Here is a 23226-nt window from a genome sequence, read left to right as displayed (position 1 = left end):
TCGTCTGGGCCTTTTAAGGTAAACATGGAGAAGAAAGGAGCCTGTAAAGTTTCCATGATTCAACAAGAGCAGGGCGAGCTTCTTCCAGTAACACCATAATAAAGCATATGGTAACGTCATTGTCCTGATCATTTATTAAACCGCACTGTCCTCCTTGGAACACTCTGAGCTTTCTGATGAAAGTCAGCTGTTGTCCCATCTGGAAAATCGCTGTGATGTTGTGCAATCGTCCCCCTTCTCTCCCCTCCCCTCCTGATCCCAGGCTGTGGCAGTGAAGGAGTTAGTGCAGCAGAGATCACTGAGCCAGGTACCAGTCTGGTCATTGTCACTCCCCGGGCCCCGCCCCCTGTCATAGAGCACACAGTGGGGTGGGCGGGGACTTGTCTATGCTAATAGCCCTACCTTAGGAATTAGGGCTAGTCATTTCCTCTGTGAGTAACTGATCGCGGCTCTCCTCTAGTACGGCGTGTGTCCCAGGAGCTCAGCGACTGCCGGAGGATCGCAGGACACCTGAGGATCACAGGAGAGGTAAGTGATCCTTGGACTGATCCCTGCACACAAAGGATCCACTCTTCCCTTTGTTATTAGACACACTCCTCTCCTGCTCTCATCTCTTTCTTTAGCGGCTCCATCCTAAAAACCTTCAACTTTCTCCCCGGGAGATGGGATCAGCCTGCAGCATTGAGTCCTGCCTGTGTACAACATATACATGGTGAAGGACCTGGGCTTTACTTGGACATGTGCTGCCCATACACGTGTAGATTTTTGGATGTAAGAAAAGTCGGACGAAAATTATTTGAATGGATGAATATCGTTCTAAAATTTGTCTTTTGCTTTTATCATTCGATTGTAAAAGGAATGTCATTTCTGAACGATAACCACATACACTGGCCAAAAATTAATTTGATCGATTATTTCAAGTACTTATATAGCGCCGTCCATTTACACAGCGCTTTACATATATATTGTACATTCACATCAGTCCCTAACCCTCAAGGGGTGTACAATCTAAAGTCCCTAACTTACATTCATATCAGGGGCGGACTGATAACTCATGGGGCCCCCGGGCAATAGGGGATCATGGGGCCCCTGTGTCCTCAACCACACCCAAAAAAGCCTATGAAAGGTACTAGCAGCATCTCATGGGGCCCCCTACTGACCCTGGGCCCTCGGACAGTGCCCAAATGGTCAGTCCACCCCTGATTCATACATACACATACTAGGGCCAATTTAGACAGGATCCATTGAACCTACCAGCATGTCTTTGGAGTGTGGGAGGAAACAGGAGTACTCGGAGGAAACCCACGCAGGGACAGGGAGAACATGCAAACTCCAGGCAGGTGGTGCTGTGCCTGAGATTCAAACCAACAACCCTAGTACTGATCGATTTGCCCCTTCAAATTTTCCCATCACTGCTGTCGAAAACAAACATCGATTTGACCCCACTAAGCATTAGAAAATCAAATGAAAATTCTTGAACAAAAATCTATACATGTATGGCCAGCTTTATTCTGATCAGCAGTTGGGAAAAATGGGTTTACTAGGGCTGGAGCAGCTGTGCATAGTAACCAATCAACTTTTAGCTTTGGCTTGCTCACTAATGCAGGCCATACATGGTTCGAATTCTCGTTCGTTCTGTATTCCGATGGTGCCACCAATGATTTAGAAAATTGGTCGTTTTTTCATGAATTTTCTAGCATGCCCGATAAACGAAATTGGGAGGAGCCAAGAAAATCGGCCAATGCCATTGCCCCACTAACAGAGCGAAAATCGTCCGATTATTGGGTCCAATTTTTCGTAAGAAAATCATTCAGAATTCGAACCATGTATGGCCTGCATAAGGCTGACTATACAATATATATTTTGTCTTGAGAATTTTCCTTTAGATTTACCAAAAACCATATAATATGAGGTCAGACCTAACAACACTTTCAATTGTATCCAATTAGGCAGGCTCTTGCACTACATAGTTGAAGGTAAATCTATGGCTGGCCATACACTACACAATTTTCTGTTGAGTTTCTGCCCAATTTTCTTGGATTTACCTTCAACTATGTAGTGCAAGAGCCTGCCTAATTGGGTACAATTGAAAGTATTGTTTGGGTTTGACCTCCTATTATATGGTTTTTGGTAAATCTAAAGCAACATTCTCAAGAAAATTGTATAGTGTATGGCCAGCCTAAGGCTAGCCATACATTATACAATTTTCTTGAGATTTAGATTTACCAAAAACCATATAATAGGAGGTCAAACCCAAACAACACTTTCAATTGTATCCAATTAAGCAGGCTCTTGCACTACATAGTTGAAGGAAATTTGGCAGAAATTGGACAGAAAATTGTATAGTGTATGGCCAGCTTTAGGCTTTTTAAATGTAAGCTACAAGCTGAGTGGTTGCCATGTGCAGGCGCTCCAGTCGTAGTGAATTTCTAGTTTTAGGACCCTCCCTCTTCTTTTTTTTTTTTTTTTTTTTTTTTTTTTGACTAGGTGGATATGAACCTTCCATGTATATGTTTAAAGAATCTGATTACAGTAGTGATGATTGAATTTTGAAATTAATGGCACTTTAGGGTCACCATACATATCACAATCTGACCATACAACTTTTGTACAAACAAATTTCGATTTACCAAAATGCTACACTGTGGGGACCTACCTCATCTATCCAATAAATTTGTATCCAGTTAGGAAGGTACCTACACATTTATTTCAGGTGCTAATACAGTGCCGTCAATTTACATAGTGCTTTACATACATACATACATACCAGGGGAGGACTGACAATTCATGGGGCCCCTGTGTCCTCGCCCACACCCAAAAAAGCCTATGAAAAAGGTACCAGGGGCATCTCATGGGGCCCCCTACTGACCCCAGGCCCTCGGGCAGTGCCCGAGTTTCCAAATGGTCAGTCCGCCCCTGATACATATATATACATACCCTCAATCCGTGCAATCTAAGGCATCTAACCTGCATTCTAGGGCCCCTAACTCACATTCATACTAGGGCCAATTTAGACAGGATCCAATTAACCTACCAGCATGTCTTTGGAGTGTGGGAGGAAACCGGAGTTCCTAGAGGAAACCCATACATGCAAACTCTAGACAGGTGGTGCCTTGGTTGGGATTTGAACCAACAACCCTAGTTCTGCCTGTCAGACTTCAGTACAATTGCGGGCAGCACTAGGGTCGTTGGTTTGAATCCCAACCATTGCACCACCTGCCTTAGGGCTCGTTCACGCTTGACTTTATTTCTAACTCTTGCCAAACACCCCTATAGCGTTAGACAGGCGTTTTTAACACTCCTCAAACGCTCTCCAAATGCTCTATGTACGGTTTCGAGGCGTTTGATAGGCGTTTGCCAAGCGTTAAAACCGCACCACAAACGCCTATAATGAAGTTAAATGGTATTAACGCTCCGCAAACGCCTGTCAGGCGTTTGAGGAGCAGCACCATAGACTTGAAGGGGAGGCTTCAACTCCTTCTGACTCAACATGAGGCGTCAGTTTTGACGCAACGTAATGCTTCAGTGTGAACAGCACTGTGTGCTGCCATGTGCAGAATTTTCATAGGCGTTTGAGAAGCATTAAAAATGCTTCACAAACGCCTGTGTGACGCCTGCTGACAAAGCTAGTGTGAACGTAGCCTTAAAGTGGAGTTCCAGTGAATAAAAAAAATTAAATAAATGTCAGCAGCTGCAAAAACTGACACTTACCTGTCCTTCAGTCCCACGGTGTCCTCCACAAAGTCCATTTCACCGACTGCCCTGTGTTTCCCGCCTCCGGCATCTTCAGTGTGGGCACCCGACTGTGACAGCTTGGTGCTCACTGCACATGCACGAATAGCGCTGTGCTTTGTGAATGGTCCCGTAGTCTTCTAGGACCTGTCACTTGTCCCAGAGGACTATGGGGAGGGAGGACAACTTCTGCTTCCAATCGCAGCGGAAGTGGGAGCAGGTACCTGTCAATTTTGGGTACCCATTCCCCCCCCACTCCCCAAAGGTGCCAATCCTTAACAGGGAGTGGGGGACAAGGCCTTAAAGCAGAACTTCCCCTTTTGGCTGGAGGTCCACTTTTAAGTTTGCATGTTCTCCCTGTACCTGCGTGGGTTTCCTCCGGGAAGCTTGGTTTCCTCCCACATTCCAAAGACATGCTAGTAGGTTAATTGGCTCCTGTCTAAATTGGCCCTAGTATGTGTGTATATATGGATGTAGGTTAGGGACCTTAGATTGTTCGCTCCTTGAGGACAGGGACTGATGTGAATGTACAATATATATGTAAAGCGCTGCATAAACTGATGGTGCTATAGAAGTACCTGAAATAAATAATTGTGGTGCTCACCATATACGACACAGTAAAACTGAGTGAAAGGTTAAACTCCGACACGGATAAAGCGAGACAAAAATGGCATGGCTGAGTGATGAGTGACAGTGATGGTTTCAGTCGATCAGTTGTAACAGAAAATAAAATTCTCATACAGGGTCAGTCAATGATGTTTTTTCATGTCCTAATCCATTCCCATGGTTCATCCCTTCTAGACAGTGGGGAGAACAAAACAATACAATCAATCTATCTACAGAATGATTCTAAACTTGGGTTACATGTATATGGAATATCAATTGATTTTTGCCATGCAAATTGATTGTTAGGTTGATTTAGGCCAGCCATAAAAAGGTCGAAATTCGACCAATTTTTCATCCGAAAATCGGACCTAAGAATAATCGGACAATTTTTGGTCTGTTAGTGGGTCAATGGCACCAGCCAATTTTCGTGGTTCCTCCCCTTTTTGGTGATCAGGCATATTGGTAAATTTGTGAAAATCGATCGTTTTTTTTTTTTTTTTTTTCCCGACTCAGTGATGGTCATATCGTATGATCGTTTTTCCGGAAAGAATATGTGCATGAGCCGTAACCTGGAAGGAACAGACGTTTTGCATGTTATATGGGGTGAACTTTGTCGGCTGATTTTTGAAATCATTGATGGCACCATCAGATTAACGAGCGAACGTTTTAGCTTTTCGGACAAAAAATCGTTCGGAATTCGAACCATGTATGGCCTGCAATAGTCTCTGGTTACACCGGTGCATCTTGTATTGCGGTTTGATAGTTTCAAATCACATGACAAGTCTCACCCTATTGTCCGCAATGGAAGCAGTCATATTGGTGCAATTCTGACTCCATCGCATACAGTTTTGATAGTACTTCATGCATTCATTTTTGCAAGTTCAGGTACGACTTACTAAGGCATCTGTGCATGAAGTTGCACAGATGTCTTCCAAGTCACACCTAAAGTCAGACTGACAATCGACTTTGAAATCATGCGAACTCAAGTGAAGTCGCACGATTTCAAAGTTGGATTCAGTGTGACGAAGGCTTGTGAGGTCAATATATGGCACTGTGTCTGGCCACCATTGGGCTGATGTTCGATGTAACCACCCCTTCCCGTTTTGTTATAGCAATTTCTCACTAAGGTCATGATGATTTTCTTCAAATCACTAACTATAATTTTTAAACCGCTTTGATGCTCAGCGACTCAGAATCAGCAGCACTTTGCGTCAGTGGCAAAAACACCAGTGACCGTTACGCTGATGGCTCGTTTACGCAAGCGCCACTCTCTACTGCCCACCTGCCACATGTTTTGTGGTGGATCACTTTTCAGAGGGCGGTAGAGCATTGGCTGCCAAGTATTTAGGAGGCAATACTGCCACCTCCTGAATGCCCCTTTTTCAGCCAAAGGGGGTTTTTCTATTGATGCTACGATCTTGCTGCGGCTTGGTGGCTGGGGGTAGCTCAACAACCTAGTTTTCACCACTGCTCAGCCTTGGCAAATTAAAGGATAAGTTCACCTTTTAACCACTTCAAGGCCAGATACTTTCACCCCCTTCCTGCCCAGACCAGTTTTCAGTTTTCGGTGCTATCACACTTTGAATGACAATTGTGCGGTCATGCAACAACAGTACGCATATGAATTTTTTTTGAGACACATAAAACTTTATTTTGGTGGTATTTATTCACCACTGGGACTTTTACTTTTTTGCTATATAAATTAAAAAGTCAAAGTTTTTCTTATAAAATTTTGCAAATAATCTTTCTTCATAAATCTTGGCTACAATTTTTATGCGGTTATCTTTTTAGTAAAAAAAAAAAATTAACCCAAATTAGTTTATAAAGAAAAATTATAATTTTTCTAAATCCTTTTTTTATTTTTTTTTTTTATATTATCTGTTTTTTTTAAACATACTGTCATCCTAGCAGTACAGTGTCACCATAGTGACACTATACTACTTGTGGAGGTGATGATTTTTTTTTTTTTCTTTTTTTCTTCTTTTTTTTACACTGATTGCTTTTACACCCATAAAGGCTGTAAAAGCAATCATTTCTCCTCTGGCTGCATTCTTGCAGCCATTGAGAAATATCGTGGGAGCTGTGATTGGTCACAGCTTGTCACATGGTACAAGGCTGTTGTGAATAGCCTTGTACCATGTGGCCTCTGTGATCATTCACAGATTTCACAAGTAGTAAATAATGATGTCAGGAAGTGACATCTTATTTACTACTGTTCATGTGATCACTGATTGGCCAATCGGTGATCACATGAATCGGGACCTCACACAGAGGAGGACGCACAGGCAATGGATGCGGGGATGATTGGAAACGTCCACCTGAATCTGCATTTTTTTTTTTTTTTTTTTTTTTATCAGGTAAAAAAAATGTGCATTTGCTATTTTCTGTTTCAGGAGTCTGTAAAGCGGCGATCAGCAGATCGTTGGTGCTATGCAGGACTACTGCAGACTCAGTATATCTGTGTGCTCATACCTCGTATGGGTAAGCAGATACACTCTTGACGGGAAAAGACAATGTACAACAGTGCCATGGTAGTTCATTGAGAACTACAAGCCGACAGTCGCAAAGGCTGTTGGGACTTTTAGTTTTTCACTCACAGAATACTGTGAGTGAGGGACGTAGCTGTGCGGGTAGAGCCCCACACGGCCACTTTATATATATATATATATATATATATATATATATATATATATATATATATATATATATATATATTACATTTTTTTTTTTTAATTGTGACAGCTAGCAGGGGAAGAAGATCCCCCCCCCAATAGCTGTTAAAACGGTGGAACGGGGGCCGGTTCTTTCGTAACATGTTATATGTTACACCCTGAATATGGGTGTAACAGGTTATGAAAGATGAACGTATCCTTTAAGCTCTGCTTAAGAAAAAAAAAATCACCCATCTGACATTAGCCCAAGGCTACAAACCAACGGGGCATTTCTGACACTAGTGACAAATCGCAAGCGGCAAGATCTCTAAAAAAGGCTGCTTGTGTGTCCCTATGGTATGGCTCTCTTTGTAGCCACAGGAATAAACGGGCAGTCTTACTGATCCTGGCAGTGGAAATTTTGACTAAGATCATTGGCGGCAGTCACCCATGTGTCATCAGCCTTAGGTTGTTATCAGATGAGCAGATTTTTTAAATGGAATCATTGGCTTCAATTTTTAAAGAGCTTAGCAATTAAGATTTAACAACCTTTTTTGCTGGTGACAAAATCGCTCTTTTGCTCTTAAAAGTGGTTGTAAAGGCATCCTATGCGCAAAGGTAAAAAAACTTTCTGTGTGCAGCAGCCCCCTTAATACCCGAGCCCCATTGTGATCCAGTGATGTGCACAAGAGCCTCGGCTCTCCAGGGACTCCTCCCTCCTCATTGGGTGAGACTATCAATCACAGCAAGTGAGCCAATGCGGAGAGAGAGTGGGTGTGAATAGACATGCAGAGCATCGGCTCGGGAGCTATACTACTTAAGTGCCCCCATAGCAAGCTGCTTCCTTTGGGGGCACTCAGCAGGAGGGAAGGGCCAGGAGTGCCAGCAGGGGGCCCCAGAAGAACAGGATCAGGGCTACTCTGTGCAAAAACACTGCACAGAGCAGATAAGTATAATAATTTTAATTGCCTTTAATATCACTTTAATGCATCTCTATGGAATGTTGCTAAAAGGAGAGTGATTTGTAGCAGATCTCCATTACAAATCGCCTATCTGGCAGGTGCCAGTCTGTTAAAATGAAAGGTGTTTACTGGTCGCTGCAGGATGCTGAGGAGGTAATCCTTGTGATCCATTTGCCTGTACTGTATGTTGTGATGTTGTGTGTGTTTACTATTGTAGAAATGTCTACATATTGGCAAATCTTTAATGTACATGTAGAGACTGTGTAGGCTCTATTCATTTAGTGGAACTTCCTCTAGGTAATATTACATAATACATTTATGTGAAAGCATATGTCATGTTAATTTAATTCATTTGCTAATGCACATTGTTGTCAGGCTTCATTAAACTTGCATATTACGGTTTTTGTCAGCTGACAGAGCTCAGGATTGTACAACTGGTTTAAACTCAGTGGGGGTGATTCAGTAAGGCTGGTCATAGATGCCTCGTTTTTATTCGACCAGCCAGAGAGCTGATTAAAAAAAAAAAAAAGAAAACCGATTCACCCCTCAACACATGCTAGGTGGATGGGGAAGTCCTCCCTACTGTGCCATTGTATTCTGACAGCGGGGACTCCTGCTATCAGAATACACTGATCAACTTACTGATTGGCAAACATTTTCCAACAGTCCTGTTCAACAGAGGTCGATGGTTAGATTGACTTTTGTAGAGCAGGAACAGCCATAGATGGATCAAAATTTGGCGGGTCCCTTCTTAACCAGCTGAATTTTGATCCATCTGTGGGCAGTATAAAGTGATTGTAAACCCAGACATGAATTATAAACAGAGCATATCACTCTAAAGTGTGTACTTCTATCAGGCCAGAGCACTAAGTGTCATTTCTGTCTGCTACCTCGTTCCTCTCCTATCAGCATGAATCAATTCTGACAGTTTCCTGACACCAAAAGAAAAATGGTGACGGGAGAGATCTCAAGCAGATTGACAGCATCCACTCTATTTCTGTGTGGAGGAGGGGTGGGTCTCTGCCCTCCAATCAGTTCTCAGAACTCTCCTCACTGAGATCTGCAGAGTGTAACTTCAGCTCTCTGCCCCCTTTTTCTGACTGCTCTACAAGCTTTCTAAATTAAACACTTTGGATGTGGAGAAGACAGCAGATAAATGGGTACAACTTCTGAAGGATGATTTGCTTAATCTCTGTGTATCACCTGAGGCCAGTCACTTCACTAGGTACATGCAAGGGTTTACAATCACTTTAAGGCAACACATTTCTGACAGTGTACATGTAGTTGGAAGCTTTGTGCCAACTTAATGAAAATTTTCATTGTTAATACCTATGCATAGGACAAATTCAAGTAGTTCTTATTAGTGACTCTTTTACTGTATGGTGCTATTGTTCTAACAGATTTGAAATAAAATACAGCCATATCGGTGATAAGGAAAGTGGAGGTTAATAAAGACCTATTGTATGATGGCGTAAATTGTTGATTGTGCCGCACATGTAAGTATTGTGTTGCACCTTCTCGAGACAATAGGTTTCCTTGGAACTGATATTTGCTAGGTTTTCATCGCGCTTAAACTTCTCTAGATACCTTCTGTGTGTATAACTCAACCACTTCACTGGAGATATGGTTGCAACAGTTCTGTCCTTGTTGCAACAGATTCATATACACCTTACTGACTTGTGTGAAGTCCGGGGATTGTTGGTTAATTGGTAAATTGTGGGGTTTTTTTTTTTTTTTTGGTATTTTTGTTTTCATAATTTAGTAACATGGCCTGTATATCAGCAATGTGGTGTGAGTGATCCTCTTGGCTTTGGTTTGTTGAGATTTCAGGTTTGGCTCCAACCTTGGATGGCATCTTCATGGAGCTTGTGTGTTCCCCCCGTATGTGTGTTTCTTTGGGGTGTTTTGGTTTCCTGCCACAATCCAAAGCATACTGGTAGGTTAAGTAGCTTCCTCCTAAAAACTGGCCAAATTGTCTGCATGAGTTTAAATGAGACATTAGACAAGCCTTTTCTCAACTAGGGTTTTTCTAGAGCAGGGGTGTCAAACTGGCGGCCCTCCAGCTGTTGCAGAACTACAAGTCCCATCATGCCTCTGCCTTTGGGAGTCATGCTTGTAACTGTCAGTCTTGCAGTGCCTCATGGGACTTGTAGTTTGGCAACAGCTGGAGGGCTGCCAGTTTGACACCCGTGCACTAAAGGACGCTATGGGTTTCTTGGGCAATGAGCAATTTTCCCTCAGAAAAGTAATTGCTAACATCAATGATTGGCTTGGCTATCTGCAAGGAAGGGAATCTTCCCAGTGACCACAAAATGTAAGGAGCATTTCTTTCCAGTGACCGTCACACTAATTTACCTTGAACTGTAGATGTAGTATTTATTAGTAAGGGTTCCCTGAGACCCCAATGCTATTTAAAGGGTTTATCTGCATTTAAGAAGGTTTAGAAAGGATGAATTGGTCTGTAAGATCTTTTGGGGAATGGACTGACATGAATAGTTCAGGGTGCTATGTAAAGTTCTGCATGAAAAATCTCATAACTCTGTAAATGAACAATTTTTTAGCCAGGGATTCCCCCCCCCCCCCCCCCCCCCCCAAGATTGCTAGGGGTTCTTAGAACTGTGGCTGAATGGCCTCCAGTATGATGATGCCTGTATAGTTTCTGATCCAAGGCCACTTGGCAGAGCTATAGGCATTACACCAGTGAAGTTTTTTTTTTTTTTTTTTTTTTTTTAAAGCAGGGGTGTCAAACTGGCGGCCCTCCAGCTGCTGCAAAACTACAAGTCCCATTATTCCCCTGCCTTTGGGAGTCATGCTTGTAACTGTCAGTCTTGCAATGCCTCATGGGACTTGTAGTTTGGCAACAGCTGGAGGTCCGCCAGTTTGACACCCGTGTGTTAAGGTAACATTATGACCATATCTGTAAGAGGGGCATTCTATAAAATGGCCATTTTTTCCTCTGATACGCTACGTTTCCCTAAAACCTGAAACCGTCTTTAATGGTTCTCCTGGGGTAGAAATTTAAAGCATAACTCCAGTCAAAACTTATTTTTCCATGCAGTGGAGCTGCTTGGGTTAAGTGCTCATTTTGTCCAGGGGCTCAGGGAAAAGCTGTACTTGCCCAATCCTCTGGAAAACCGCACTCCCCCATGTCCAGCGGTGGACTGTTCCTGCTGTCCTCATGTTCAGGAGCTGGTCTATGGGTGGGATGACATCAGGAACAGCCCACTCACAAGACCGCTAGCATACGGGGGCAGGAGCAGTGGGGACTGATCTTGGATGATAAGCGGATTAGGTAAGTATAGCTTTGCTTTCCGATCCCTTAGACAATAACTATAATTTAACCCATGCTTGTGCAGGCACAGCCCCTCTGCATGGGAAAATAGTAATTTTGCCTGGAATTCTTCTTTAAGGTTAATAACTAAAACTATTACTCTAAATGAATTAGATAAATAGCCCAGTACTAATTACTGTGAATGTGTCAACATTTATTTATTTATTGAATCAGCCAAAAAAAGTAAAACCATTTTAGTTTGCTGTTACAGAGCACTACTATTCACAAAATGAATGCAGCTATTTTCATATAGCCTGGCTTTGCAGGTGGTGCATCCTTCTTTTTTTTTTTTTTATTATTATTATGAGAGGCATTAATAAAACAATTGCTAGTATTGCCGATTTTCATAGTTTTGTCATGCAGTTCTTAACACTGTTAAGCGTCTAGCTGCTGTGTGTGCATTCTGCAGTTTTAGTGCACCCAAGAGGCTGCCTGCAGCCTGTCAAAGTCTATGACTGGCAGAAATGTTCTGCGGTTGAACACTGTCTAGTGGTACTTGCATTTAGGGCACTATGCGTTCAGGGATGAATGCCTGCAAACACAGGTCCTCTGGAGTGTATTGAAATGCAGGGATGCAAGCAAAACAACTAAACACCCTGTACAAGGAGCCTGAGCCTGGGTTCACACGTATGCAGTGCAGCATATTGCATGTGATTCGCACAGGTACCACATTGCGTTGCTATGCAAATCACATGCGAATTCTGTGTGATGCAATTTGAAGCATACATTTTGTATGGCTCAAATTGCACCGCATCCACACCAAAAAGGTGCAGGACCTTTTTTTTTTTTTTTTTTTTTTTTTTTTTTTTTTTTTTTTTTTTACGTATCAGAATCGGATTGCATGGGTATTCGCACCCACGTGATCCGATTCTGCACATCACACCACGTTTTGCAAACCAATTTCAGGGTGTCAGATACTTAACCTCTTAATGCCGGCCGAATGCAAATGTGTGGCCTCCCAGTGTCTGGGCCTAGATGCTGAGCGGCCGCACATTTGCGTTCTATTAAAAAAGGACATATGTGCTGAGAGTGCGCGCTCCCAGCACACGTCTGGTACTCATGGAAAGGTCCCGATCTCCTCTTTCGATCAGGACCTTTCCCGATCATGCGACCTCTGTGACGACGCGTCAAGGCAGTCACTTGACCCTAAACCCCGCCTCCCGGCTTCTGAAACTCTTAAAGGGCCGGGAGGCACCGGCGTGAAGGGGTTAACATACACAGCCGGAGCGGTTGGCATGAACGGGGTGCGATTATGATGCGGTGTGGAATTTGTACCGAAAACAGTGCGAATTCCGCACGGCATCAGTGTGAACCCAGGATTAAGCTGATCCGGCTGGAAAACTTTGGGAGACTGGTAAACGCCCATTACCTGGCATGACGCAGTATTAAAACGCAACCAGGGGCGGACTGACAACTCATGGGGCCCCTGGGCAATAGGGGATCATGGGGCCCCTGTGTCCTTGCCCAAACTCAAAGCCTATGAAAAAGGTACCAGGGGCATCTAATGGGGCCCCCTACTGACCCCGGGCCCTCGGGCAGTGCCCGAGTTTCCAAATGGTCAGTCCGCCCCTGATTGCAACCATGTTTAACACAGTAGTAAATATAAAGATATCGTACTGTATATGGTGTGTATATATGAGTATAACTAACTTTCAAATTGAAAACCATAAATGCATATCCATATGTGAATCAATGACTGGATGATCACCAGTGTCTCCACATTAGTCCCCTGGTTGCTAACTGTGCACCTTCTTTTTATTACATAGCAGGCATTAGAGGAGTGCTGGAAGGCTGGGTTGTGTTCTGTAGCAGTATACCTATGAGATGTTCACAAGGCGAGCCCTTGCGTCTGAGGAAAAAAAGATACTGTATATAGCCCCATGTATGCTGCCAAAACAGTTTCTGTAATGATTTATTTTATTTTCCTTAGCCTTGCTGTCACCACTGACAAGTATAAGCGTATCTCTCTTGGATGACTTTACCAAGGCAATCATTCCAAACATTGTTTATTAGTGCTTTTGTGCCTTGAGAAGCTCCAACCAGTGCAACTCCAACTTCTTTTTTTGGGGGGGAGGGTGGAGTACAGAAAGATTGGAATCCCCTGTCGTTGTTTTTACTTCTGTATTCATGGGGAGATTTCCCTTCACTTCTTGCTTGACCATCACCTAGACAGGAAGTGAGGGAAATCTTCCCAGTGGAACCCCCCCCCCCCCCAAAAAAAAAAACACACACACACACACACACACACATTGAAAAGCTGGTAACTCTAAAAGCTTTCCTGTCTAGTAAAAAAAAGTGTTTTGTTTTCTGTTCTCCCTATGTGGAGATAACCGTCCCCTGCCGCGACGCACACACACGCTTTCCAATATCTGACACACGTGAAACGGACAGAAAATCTGTCCAGTGGGACCCTGATGACAGCAATACAAAACTTCAAAGTGATTCTAACCGTTTTCTCATTTTATTCAAAATTAAAGTGGTTGTAAACCTCAGACATGGAATGTGAACAAGGCATATCCCTTTTATAGTGTGTGCTTGTCTCAATCCAGAGCACTAAGTGTCATTTCTGTCTGCTGCTTCATTCCTCTGCTGTTTTGTATGAGTCAGTTCTGACAAGTATTTCTGACTACAAGAGAAAAAAGGTGACAGGGGAGGAACCTCCAGCGCATAGCTTTGTTTCTGTGTGCTATGTGAAGGGGGGAGTGTCCCTTACCTCTAATCAGCTCACAGCTCCTCTCACTGAGCTCTGTAATTTGAGCTCTCTGCCCTTTGTTTTTCTGGATGCTCAGACAAACTGTATAAATTCTGAACCATGCTGAAGGTTTCCTATAAAACATCCACTCATGTATCCATCTGTATTCTCTGTGATCCAATGTACATTTTATTTCTTCAGTAAACTTCTATCAGACAAATGCAACAGAATTGGCATTAATGTCCTTCTTTGAAAAGGCATACTTAACAAATCGATGTACAGAAGAGATCGATGTAGATAAACAGGTACAACTTATGTTAAGAGATATAGATAGATATAATTTTTTTTTTTTTTTTCATCTCTGTATCGCTTCACTGGGTAAATGTCTGTCTGTCTTTGTTGTACTGTGCCATGTATTGTCCCCCCCTATTGTACAGCGCTGAGCAAACCCTTTGGCGCTATATAAACTCGTAGTAATAAATAATAATAATAATAAATGCAAGGGTTTGAAAACCACATTAAAAGAAAAAAAAGTTTGGCTGGAGTTTATTTTTTCAAAGTCAGATGTTGGGAGAATGCTCCATTTTCCTGTGAAATGTAGTCATTCCACACACCTGCAATTCTTCGGCACCATAGTTATTTCATAATTAGACTTTATCTAATAAAGGAACTTTTACTCAGCTTAAGTGTGTCAACTGTTGCTTGGAGTGGCATTAAACACATTGCTGTGTTAGCAAGCCAGGCTACTAGGTAGCTGTCTGGATTTGTGCCTGTCCCTGACATCATTTAGTATGGCGCCTTGAGACTTTTGCAATTAACCATCAACTATTACCACTCTAAACACAGGCTACTTTTATATAGGGTAGTGGTTCCCAACCTGAGTTGTGCATACCGCCTGGGGTACGCACCAGGACATTATGGGGTGCACACAAAAAACTGAGGGCAAACTGTTATTGAATAACTGGACTGAAAAGCCGCACTAGGTAGGTCTCAGTAGGCAGGAGCAGGAAGAGCGGAGTGATCTGAGGTCACCTTCTTCCTGTTCCACCCGCTGACAGAAGTCACAACGTGCAGCCACTCTGCACGTTGGCCAGGAGCTGGCTGCCCAAGCACCGGGGCCGCATTGTTCGGTGCGGTGCTCTAAACCAGGGGTCTTCAAGGTATGGCCCTCCAGCTGTTTAAGTCCCATTATGCCTCTGCCTCTGGGAGTCTTGCCTGTGGCTGTCAGTCTTGTAAGGCCTCATGGGACTTGCAGTTCCTCAACACCTGGAGAGCCATAGTTTAGAGCAGGGGTCTCCAAACAACAATGGCCAACATGCTGTAGGACGAGTGAAGGAAGCTTGGGAATAAGGGTCTCGCATTGCGTGAGTGACTACTGCCTCAAACCAATGTGTGACTTTTGCACTGCCACATTTTGTTGACACCAGATGCCCTTCCAGAAAGCACCTGCCAGCACCTTGATGCACTCTGGGCCTAGAAGAAGGTGTGGAGGTTTGAGAAAAGCTGATCATGGGAAATCTTAGAGGATTCGAGATAGTGGTCCTGCTGGAATTGGCAAATCTGTGATTCAAGAAAAATACCTTTTGTGGTAGTAAACTTCACACATGAAAAATGAACAAATGCATATCCTTCTGTAGTGTGCCTCATTCTTAAGCACAATGTGTCACAGCTCGCTCCTTCCTCTATCTGTATGCGTTGACAGACAATCTAGGGTTATGTCACTGCCACCAACCCCCCCTCCAGCAGCACACCGCACGTGATTGACATCTTCAGCTGTCCATGTTTTCATATGATTCTGTGTAGAGGGGAGGTGTCTATTCCCTACACTCATGTTTCTGATTACACCACGGTCTGTGCTTTATGTGGCTCTCCGCCCCTTCCTTCAGAAGTGGAAGAAATTTTTATCTGTGTGTTTAGAAGGCTGTAGAGAAGAAAGTGCTACAGATAAACAGGTACAACTTAAGAGAATTTTGTTTTATCTCTATGCATTACCTGAGGCCAGCCACTTCACTAGGTTTACAACCACTTTAAAGAATATAACTATAAACAGCCCAATAATGGAATTAAATAGCAATGAAATATTAAAGTGTTACTAAGCCCAGGACCCTGCATTCACTATATCTGGTCTTCCTCAGTACCCAGAAATGAAATTATTTTAGTAAATATAAACTGCTAAATACCTTTTCTCATCAGCAATTAGAGCAGTCTTGTGACTTTTTATCAGTGTCCAGCTGAGCACTGGTTAAACCTTGTAGAAGGAGTTTTCATTCTCCTCTCACTGCCCTGTCAGATTGCATAACTCCTGACCCTCTGTCTGGGCAATGCTGATTGGCCTGGTGCTGATCACATGCACTCTCCCAAGAAAAAGAAAAAAACTCTCTAGCAGTGCACACCAAACTGAGCATGTGCAGCCTACCCCCAAGGCTCTGTTCTATCAGTGTATGAATTGGGGATAGTAGAAGAAAGGGAGGATCAGAGAAGTCAGGATCAAACATCCTTTTTTATACAATGCACAGGATTAAACCCTTAAGTTCCACAGTGAGTATAACAAGCATGATTTACTGCATATACAGACAGATTTTACTGTTGTGGGTTTAGTAACACTTTAAATTTGAAATAACAGCAAGTATATTGTCTACAAACATTTTTTACAAATGTGAATGGGTACAATTTATGAAAATTGGCTGCCAAGGGGTAAAATGCTATTTAAAAAATGGACTGCCAAGGGGTATGCAAGTGTAAAAAGATTGAGATGCTGTTGAGGGGGTTATCTATTACTTTAGCATTTAGAACTGACTCTATTATGAGTGCTACTCCATGGCAAAGACCAATTTAATTCTGCATTCCACATTCTTGGATACATGCGACGAAGGATTAAAGACCATAGGTTGAATCTTTTTTTACATTTTCCATTTTCAGCCTGCGCAAAGTGGATTTCCATTAAACAGAAATTCCTCACCGACGAAACCCTTTCTTGTATTACCGAGATGTGTCATACCACTTAGTGGTCACTGCCATCCACAACTCACATCTTCCACTCGTGTTAAGGGCATGCTTAAAGTCATGCTTCACAATTTGTTTTTCTTTTAGACTCCATGCACACTAGGTTTTTTTTTTTTTTTTTTTTTAAGCTCCTTTAAGCTATTATCTGCATATAATTTTTTTTCTGTGCTCCTAGCCCTTTGAGGACCAAGGGACGTATTTGTCCCATGTTTTTAATTGCGTGTATCATCTGATTAAGAACTTAAAACTTTTTTTTTTTTTTTGGTTTGAGTCAAAATATTAGTTTTTATCAACAAACAACAAATGGATCTAGCTTTTTGCCAATTATTTCATGAAATGGCTTCGTTACAGCAACTGAAGTGTACAAACTTTAAAAACAAAAGAATTGATTCTTTTGGCGTTCCAAAATGTTACGGTCCTCAAAGGGTTAAAAGCTAAATAGTGTTCTCCTATGTGTCCATGCACACTACTTTAAAATATTAGCATTTTTTTGAGCTTCAGTGTCTAGCAGCAGAAAAAAAGATTTTGTTTGGGTTTTTTTTTTGAGCATTTTTCCAGCAGAAAAAAAGGCTAAATGCCCCTAACCGCTTTTTATTCTAGGTTTTTTTTCCTATACATATACTGAAAAAACACTAATAAAATGCTAATGTTCCTGAATGCTACTAAAAAATGCTATTACCAGATAATTTTTTTTTTTTAGCAAAAAAAAAAGCTGCTGTGTGTGTGTGTGTATATGTGTGTGTGTATATGTGTGTGTGTATATGTGTGTGTGTATATGTGTGTGTGTATATGTGTGTGTGTATATATGTGTGTGTGTGTGTATATGTGTGTGTGTGTATATGTGTGTGTGTGTATATGTGTGTGTGTGTATATGTGTGTGTGTGTGTGTGTGTGTGTATATGTGTGTGTGTGTATATATGTGTGTGTGTATATATGTGTGTGTGTGTGTATATATGTGTATATATGTGTGTGTGTATATATGTGTGTGTATATATGTGTGTGTATATATGTGTGTGTATATATGTGTGTGTGTATATGTGTGTGTGTGTATATGTGTGTGTGTGTATATGTGTGTGTGTGTATATGTGTGTGTGTGTATATGTGTGTGTGTGTGTGTATGTGTGTGTGTGTGTGTGTGTGTGTGTGTGTGTGTGTGTATATATGTATGTATATATATATATATATATATATATATATATATAATCTCTATAATTTCCTTTCCTGGTAAAAAAAAAAAAAAAAGGAAAACAAATGGTGCTTGTAGTGTAGGGATAGGATTTTGCAGTTGTAGGAAGTGTATGTTTCATCATCCTTGTTGCTTCTTTCTAACACAAGTACTTGAACTGTGACTGCTGATGTTCGCATTTAAAACGTCTGTACTGTGGACACATATACACACTTGCTGGTAAAAGCCATTACTGAGACTATTGTTAATTCAGTCCAGTAACTTTCAAACGTACTTGCTGTGAAATGACGATCACAAATATGTGTCTGCCTTAGGGGCACTTTCTTGGTACCTGGTTTCTAAACACAATACTAATAACCGTACTTCTTTGGCATCTGTTTAGCGTTCTGAAACTTTTGACACAATTGTTGACAGTGTGCTTGTGATGAGATGATCTTGGGATGCAAAAATAGTTTGGCCTGGTGACAGATCTTTGGCAATTCCCCATTTGTCAGTGAGTCATTTCTACATATGCATGTCATGTTCTTAAAATGAATGATTTCGGAAGGCCTATGATAATTTTATAGGGACTGTCCAGAACTTGATAAAAAGTATTTTTCATTGAATACGTCCATCCACCAAACAGTGCATATAGCGACTAAGACTACTTCTAAGTGAGGTGGGAAAGAGTAAACTATCTTTTCTTAACTTGGGTTCCTCCAAAGATTGCTAAGGGTTCCTTGATTGGTTCGAAATTTCTGCCCCTCAACTAGATGAACACTGACTGTTGATCTTTTTAGCTATCTGTCAGGGGATTTCTTCCCATTGAGCCCCAATTAAAGGGACCCTTCTTCCAATGGCTACCAATATAAGTTGGCCCTTGTCACAGCCATTGTTGTGAGGGAACACTACGATTTTCACATCTGCATTTCTTTTCCAAATATTAATAAGTATTACTACTACTACTACTATGCCATTTATAATTTCATTATTTTGACTGAAAATATATTAGCAGGGGTTCCTTGAGGAGAGTTTTTTTTCAAAGTTTTTTCCTTTGTTGTTAAAGGCTGAGTTAGATCCTTCTGTCCTGATAACATAAATTCTCCCTTTTTTTTTTAAGCAAGATTTGGGGGCTATGTCTACCCCAACAACACAGTGAGCAATAAAAACCCATGCTATTGAAAAAATAAAAATAACATTGAGGCTATAGTGTGATTTTAAGTGCAGAAAACTATATAGCAACCCAACAAAATCTATCTTGTACTGGTCTGACTTTGCCAGGCTAAATTCTGATTGGCTGTAATAGGGTATTGTATCTAAAAATTATGGCTGTAGTTTTAGTGTACTTAAGAACCAGGCGGAAAAATAAACTGTTCAGTAATGTTCTACGTGTTGGTAGCTCTTGGTAAACAAGTTGATGGGTCTGAATGGTTTGCATACACAAGTCTCCTTTGCACTATAAAGTTGAGGGTGTGATGAAAAGCCGTTGACTAAGTTTGTTACCAGTCAATGAAAGTAGACTAAAGATTTATTTATTGAAAGTAGATGAAAGGTTTACATATCGAGACTGTCTTGTGATATGAACCTTTCCAACACAATCATGGATCAGTTTGACACTACATATATTAAGGTGTAAGAAGTGATCATCTAAGGCCTCAAGTATACGAATAGTTTGGCCTGTTGGCATCAAATGCAGGTTTTTTTGGGCAACCCGGAGGCACAGGTGCAGTGGCCATGAAATACAAGATGGCTGGACCCTGTACAGGCATTTAGGGCCATTTGCATTAGGGGATGTTTGCCCCGAGCATAGAAATTCTATGTTCAGGGCATATGTCCCTGAATGTACAAGGCCCTAAGCTGAGTATCATTTCATACCATTCAGCTGCCTGAATTTCAGCCTTTCATTGATTTACATAGGCCGCTTGCAGCTGGGCTGCACATTGCACCCATGCCTCCCAGCAACCCAAAAAACCTGGGATTGGATAATGATGTGCCAAACCACCCATGTGCATGTAACAATTGGAAATTTAGATGGGTGGAATCATGTTGCAACCTATATAGCAGGCTTCTCTAAATCGTGGACCGAGTCACTGTCCCATCTGGACCCATGCAGTCCCGCCATTTAATATCCTTTTCTTCCCCCAGCTGTCTCGCGGTCATCCTCACAGAGCTGACAGCGGGAGGCAGGACAGTTCTGGCCAGAGAGTGGGAGCTTCCAGAGTTAACAAGCAGGTGATTGGTTGCTAGAATGAAGGGCAGTCCTAGCAATCAATCACTGTCTGTCAGTTACTGTCTGTGTAAGGCAGGACAGTGGGGGGGGGGGGGGGGCGAAGGTAAAGGGGCTGAGGACAGTAACGTGGGGGGCTGAGGACAGTAATGTGGGGGATGATGTAAGAAGCGGCAGAGTACTATTCAGTGAAGGGGGCATTGGACAGTACTGTTGGGGGGTTTGATGTCAAGAAACACTACTGTGAAAGTGGTGGAGGGGGGTGATGTAAAGGGGGAGCTGAGGACACTCGTCAAGAGAGATCTTGCTGTGAATGAGTAGGGGACTGTGATATGCACTGGGGAGTGAGGACACTGATGTAAGAACAGGTTCAGATCTGTACATGTGCATTTGGTGCACATGTTGTGGGTAGGCCAGCACTACCTGCTAGAAACCTGAAGTCCCCTCCCCCCTTTTTTTTTCCAGAACTGCACCGCAGCAACACGTGGTGTGACGCACACGAAAATGCACCACAGGGGCCTACATGAGATTCGGACCTCTGATGCATGCAAATTTTACTGACTGGACCTGCTATATAGTTATCCCAGTTTGTATATGCTGTTTTAAAAATCTGTACTAAGATACAGAGTGAACTATATTTGTTACCAGGATTTTTACAAACTTTTTTGCAGTGGTGAAATAAGAAAATCTGCAGTGTCTGCATACCTTGAAAGGGTGCAAGATTTGGAGCAAAGCTGAAATGGCTAAATGCCTAAAAAGGTGGAATGTGACTAGAGCGCCATCTGCTGGTTAGATAAAAACTCCATGATGTTAAAGGGACTCTGCTGTCAGCATCCAATACACTTCTGGGCTAGCAGCAGAGGGATGGGGCAGGTAACTGACACACCCAGAACTATGATGTTAACATCACTGCCAGGTTTATTTTTTTCTTTTTAATGTAATTGTAAATAAATACCCAAGATGCTGTAGAATCATTAGCTTCTTGGCTGTATATTGAAGTTTGGAGACATTCCATTCACTGCAGGCACTGTGATTACTATAGGGTGCTCTGCCTATAGCAGTTTGTCTTTACAATAATTTATATAAAGAAAGAGAAATATATTTAAAACCAGTATACATGACTGTAGCTATTATTATTTGTTAATTTTTAGTGAATTAGGGGTTTACCTTTTTTAAGTTCTGTGTACTGCAGACAAAATGTTTTTATTGCTTGTAAAAGCTAGTTTTCCAGTCTGAACATGTATATGCTTTTGTGGTATTATTAGACATTCTTAAAAAATGAGGAACAGCTGGGCTCTCACTCCTGACCACCATTCCTGTACATGTGACCCATCTCACCAGCTGACTTGTTTTTCTTTTGTAGAGATTTCTGGACATTGAGGAAGTTCATTATAGCTGACATGAGACCTGCATGGAGGAAGACTTAATGACCTCTATTATCTGCATTGCCCCATTTCCTTTTCTATCAGTAGTGCTGTTTGTGCAGCAATGTCCTGTGTTGGACTCAGCACTTCCATGCATAGTTCATTTATATCTTCATTCAGCTAATTTATATAATACAGCAAGGTCATTCAACCTCCAAGTCTAGTTTGTCTAATTATAAACACGTTTGAGCAAATAGCTAAGTTTACTGCATGTGATTATAGTTGCCAAATACCAGGATTGCCCTGCAGGCTTTCTTGTGGGACCTAGGACACTTGGAACCACGGCAGAGTGGCCACAGGGTGCCAGGTGCTGGAGGAACTGCCTTAATGTTAGGTGAAGCTATCTCCGCTTGACAGTAGAAATATAGTCTTGGCGTGTCATGCACAGGAGATAAACAATAACACGGAAGCATGTTATCAGGTTTGGAAAACCCATGACCATCAATGAAAGGGATGGGAGGATTATTTTAGATTAAGCTCCAAGGAGCAGGGCCCTTCTAACCCTCTTGTATTGAACTGTATTGTTGCTGTATTGTCTCCCTTTACATTGTAAAGCGCTGAGCAAACTGTTGGTGCTATATGAATCCTGTATTATATTAATAATAATAATAATAATTATCACTGCCTATGACCACCAAAGAAAGGGGTTGGGGGATTATTATTGCCACTTACCACCAATGAAAGGTGTTGGGGATTAATTACCACTGCCATGAGCCACCAATGAAATGGGGGTTAGGTATTACTGCCACCAATAAAAGTGGGCAGTGATGTTAGGTATCACTGGCAACCAGGGATTTTTTTGTAGGTGCATGAACTCCCCCTTCTAACTCGCCCTTTTGTTTGTGTCCCCTATGCACCTCTGAGTACCATCCCCTGGTTTCACCCCTACTCACCTACCAGTACCAACTCTTTTAGACCCCCTGCAGCAACAACAAATCTCCCAGTAGCTGCTTACTAGACCCTCCAGCAACAGAAGACCTCTTCCTCAACAGTAGCTCCATCTCAGCAACTACTGATCCCCAGCAACAATATACCCCCCCACCAGCAACAATACACCTGCATGCAAAAAAGGATCCCCTCCAGTGACAATAGATCCTCCAGCACCAATAGACCTTTTTTGCACACTCCAGCACCCCTGGCCATAACATATACTCAGTGCTGGAGGTGCTGAAACTGCGTTCCCCCATGTTCCCGCTGAAAAAAAGCCCTGCTAACAACCAAAAAAGGGGGGTTAATTATCACTGCCACTGACCACCAATGAAAGGGAGAAAATGGGGGGGGGGGGGAGTAAAGAGCAGAGTGAGGTTCCTCTTTAATGCCAAAACCTAACTTTGAAGCTTAATCTTGAAACTTATCACTTAAAGGAGAAGTTCACATTTGTAACATGTTACTGTAACACTTGCGCCCCCCCCCGCACCATCCATTGTGACACC

The 23226-nt window shown here is 42.2% G+C and overlaps 1 protein-coding gene across 1 annotated transcript in view; it reads left to right on the top strand.

Annotated features, from left to right (window-relative positions):
- Positions 1-357: 357 nt before the first annotated feature.
- FHL3 (four and a half LIM domains 3) overlaps positions 358-23226 on the top strand; it is a 105448-nt gene continuing 82579 nt past the window's right edge. Inside the window, exon 1 of the mRNA XM_089688794.1 lies at positions 358-528. The gene's annotated coding sequence lies outside the window, so the exon portion shown is untranslated. The remainder of the gene's footprint in view (positions 529-23226) is intronic.

The sequence above is a fragment of the Staurois parvus genome, unplaced genomic scaffold, assembly GCF_062004578.1.
Source record: "Staurois parvus isolate SC_StPar_1 unplaced genomic scaffold, SC_StPar_1.0 ptg000454l, whole genome shotgun sequence".
In the NCBI taxonomy this organism is placed as follows: domain Eukaryota; kingdom Metazoa; phylum Chordata; class Amphibia; order Anura; family Ranidae; genus Staurois; species Staurois parvus.
This window is presented reverse-complemented; position numbering and strand designations above follow the sequence as displayed.